The 3,872-nt window shown below is 36.6% G+C and overlaps 1 pseudogene; it reads left to right on the top strand.

Moving 5' to 3' along the window:
- Positions 1,088-3,482, top strand: LOC8067198 (annotated as a pseudogene).

Genomic DNA, 3,872 nt, shown 5'->3' with positions numbered 1-3,872 from the left:
AAAAGATGATGTTATGAGAAGCAAGCTAGTCAAACTTTCTCAACTTTGACTAGATTTATAAAAAATATGTGCAACATTTATATCTACAAATAAACTTATTATGATAATATATTCAACGATCTATCTAATGATACTAACTATGTATTAAGATTATTATTATTCTTCTTCTATATATAATTGGTCAAAATTTTAAAAAACTGACTTATCTGGAAGGGAGAATGACTTCTATTTTAAAACAGGCCGAGTATGTCGCCAGAACAGGATCCACATCTTGTCTCCAGTTCTATAATTGCATTAACTGCCACTAGAAATTAACTTTTAGGCCTTGTTTAGTTCCTAAAAAGTTTTGCAAAATTTTTTAGATTCCCCGTCACATCAAATCTTTTGACGCATGCATGGAGTATTAAATATAGACGAAAATAAAAACTAGTTGCACAGTTTAGTCGGAATTGACGAGACGAATCTTTTGAGCCTAGTTAGTCCATTATTGGACAATATTTGTCAATGAAACGAAAATGCTACAGTGTCGGTTTTCCAAATTTTTTTAAACTAAACAAGGCCTTAGGATGGTCACTGTAATAAAACTGTCTCCGGAAATGAAGGATTTATACAGTAGAAGCAGCTGACCAAGTCAATTGTCTTTAGAAATCAATTTTCAAGGGCATTGACTAAGTCCAACACCCTTCAAAATAGCTACTAAACAAATAATTTCATAAGTTTTTCAAACAAAGTCAGATAAAGATAATATTTATATCAAGTTGTAGATCTCAACAAGATATAAAATTTTCTAGTTTACTTTTTATTCGAGATCATTTAGAAGCCCAAAATATATGTACTAAGTTCCTAGATATTGGAATTTGAATTTTTGAATGTTTCAAATGACCTCTTGTAGAGAAATGCTAATGTAAAGTTATAGTGCTCGAGAAGAGTTAAAATTCTATAGTTGAAAATATTTTTGTTTGAAATTGTTTACTAGCTAAAATGTTCACTTATGACTCTTACCATCACATCATATGAAGCCACTTGTGACTCTGAATATTGCTGCAGCGCCTGGTTTCAATCCGGAATATCCTGCAGTTCATTTGTCATGGATGCGGAATCCAAGAGTGGGAACTGTGATGCTTGGGCAGCAACTGGGCCTGACGGAGTCCTCTCTCCTCACAAAATCTAACCGCAGGTGACCGGACTCTAGCTACACCTATGGACAAAATTGCTGCTAGTTTCATTTCATTTTGCTTGCCATCCAGTGTACATAACCGACTGACAAAGTGACAATACATACATGCCATCAACCGAGATATTGTTCTCCTCTGTTCTGCTTGCAAAGAATCCAGCATATGCGAACCATCTTCTGGTTCTCATTTCATTCCTGTTTTTAGTGATTAACTGTACGTTGTAGCTAGGTTCTATTTTTCTTACATTCTTACATAGAATAGCGGTATAATACCAAATCTGCTAGGAAAAAAAGGACTAGTAGATAAGCTATATGAGTTCAAATTTATTACCGCTGAATCTAGGCCTTGTTTAGTTCCAAAAAATTTTGCAAAATATGAATAGTAACACTTTCGTTTGTATTTGACAAATATTGTCCAATTATAAACTAACTAGGCTCAAAAGATTCGTCTCGTCAATTCCGACCAAACGGTGCAATTAGTTTTTATTTTTATCTATATTTAATACTTCATGCATACGTCTAAAGATTCGATGTGACGGAGAATCTGAAAAATTTTGCAAAATTTTTAGGGAACTAAACAAGGCCCTAATTGCTATGCGCGCTCATCTGTTTCAGAGCTGTACGAAGCGATGATGTTTCTTTGAGAATCTCGCACTGTGGAGTCTGTTATGCTGATGTTATCTGGACACAAAACAAGCACGGTGATTCGATATACCCTTGTTCCAGGGTAAGTTCGACGAATAAGTTGCATGTCCCATATATGGCTCGGAGGATATATAATTGTTGATTCATTAGTTTCTGGGGTCTGAACTTATAAAAGCTAGCAGATCTTCTTCATTTTCTGATGAATATTTACTAATATATCTGAATGTGTGTGGTAAATTAATTTCATATGATATTTGGGCAGACATGAGATAGTTGGACAAGTAACAGAGGTTGGATCAGAAGTCAAGGGCTTCAAGGTTGGTGACCATGTAGGTGTGGGAATCTATGTAAACTCGTGTGGGGACTGTGAAAACTGCAATAGCTTCACAGAGATCCACTGCCCAAAAATGGTGGTCACTTTCAACGGCATCGATGCGGATGGCACTGTGACAATGGGATGGGAGGATATTCCAGTCACATATAGTAGTCCGTGAAAGGTATGACTGTATGCTTTACTGAAATTGTAGATTGCTCAGCGGTCATTATCTTAATGCATAGACGTCCATTGAATCACACTTTGAGAACTACAGGACTACCCACAAAACAATATTTCAACTTACCATTTCTAAGCAAATAAACCATAGAGAAACCAGAAAGTTTACTTTTTCAAAGAGATAGCTCAAGAGTATCAAGTTACATAAGATAATTTGGGCAGAAAATTCACTTGCATTTCAGGTTCTGCTTCAAAATCCCTGATGATGGCTACCCTTTGGCTAAGGCTGGGCCTCTGTTATGTGCTGGAATCACTGTATATACTCCCATGATTCGGCACAACATGAACCAACCTGGCAAATCACTTGGCGTGATTGGACTGGGTGGATTGGGGCACATGGCAGTGAAATTTGGAAAAGCATTTGGGTTGAAGGTCACCGTTTTCAGTACAAGTGAATCAAAGAGAGCCCAAGCCATTGATCTCCTTGGTGCAGATAATTTTGTATTATCATCCGACAAGCAACAGATGGAGGTCAGTGTGAAATTCAGTTATGTCCTTTTAAGATTCAGCTGTACTATCTTCGGATGGTCGAGACTGGGACTTTGTTCCCTTATCGAAAATAACATCTTTTTAAGATAATAGAACAATTCTTGACATATGAAATGATAACAAGAACGGCAATTGAGTTTGCTTATATATGTTGCTCTTGTATTTTGTAGGCCCTAAAAAGCTCCCTGGACTTCATTATTGACACTGCTGCGGGTAACCACCCGTTCGATCCCTATCTATCGCTTCTGAAAGCTGGTGGTATAATGACGCTAGTTGGCTTCCCAAGTGAAATCAATGTGCATCCTGGAAGCCTTATTTTTGGTACTGCTACATTCCATTCCATGTACAAATTTCGTCAGTCCATTATTTAAAAAAAAAACAAAATAGATTTTATCATCTTGTCCTGAAATACACATTTATGCAGGTGCACGGACCCTTTCTGGCAGTGGAGGTGGAGGAACCAAGGGGGTCCAAGAAATGTTGAACTTTTGTGCATCAAACAAAATATACCCAGAGGTTGAGGTCATTAAAATGGACTATATCAACGAGGCTCTCAAGAGGCTTATAAACCGAGATGTGAAATACCGCTTTGTAATCGACATAGAGAGCTCTTTGAACTAGTTGTATCATGTTCTTAAGCAGACCTGTACGTGCTTGCTTCTCTCTCTCTCTTCTAATATGATATGTAGCTGCAAATAAATCAGGATATCACGGTGTTACCAATCATATCCTCCATATTTTGAAAACTTTGAGTGGTTACAAGGATGCTTGTCTTGTTTATTTTTGTCAGAATTTATAAGATATTGGGTGTTAAAGGGACTTAAATATAAGAATCAAAATACATGCAGCGCATGTTCTCTAAAAAAAAAATATCCTGACTCGCAGGAATTAGAAACGTATGTAATGTAAATGGAAATCTTAAAACATGAATATGGTGTTGACGGCCAAACTATGATCGGAAGATCTGAAGATGGACTGAAAAATCAAATACAGTTGAAAAGGATCAAATTT

This window comes from Sorghum bicolor, chromosome 8 (genome assembly GCF_000003195.3).
Source record: "Sorghum bicolor cultivar BTx623 chromosome 8, Sorghum_bicolor_NCBIv3, whole genome shotgun sequence".
NCBI classification, from domain to species: domain Eukaryota; kingdom Viridiplantae; phylum Streptophyta; class Magnoliopsida; order Poales; family Poaceae; genus Sorghum; species Sorghum bicolor.
Note: the sequence above shows the minus strand (reverse complement) of the source record. Positions and strands in the feature narration are given on the sequence as shown.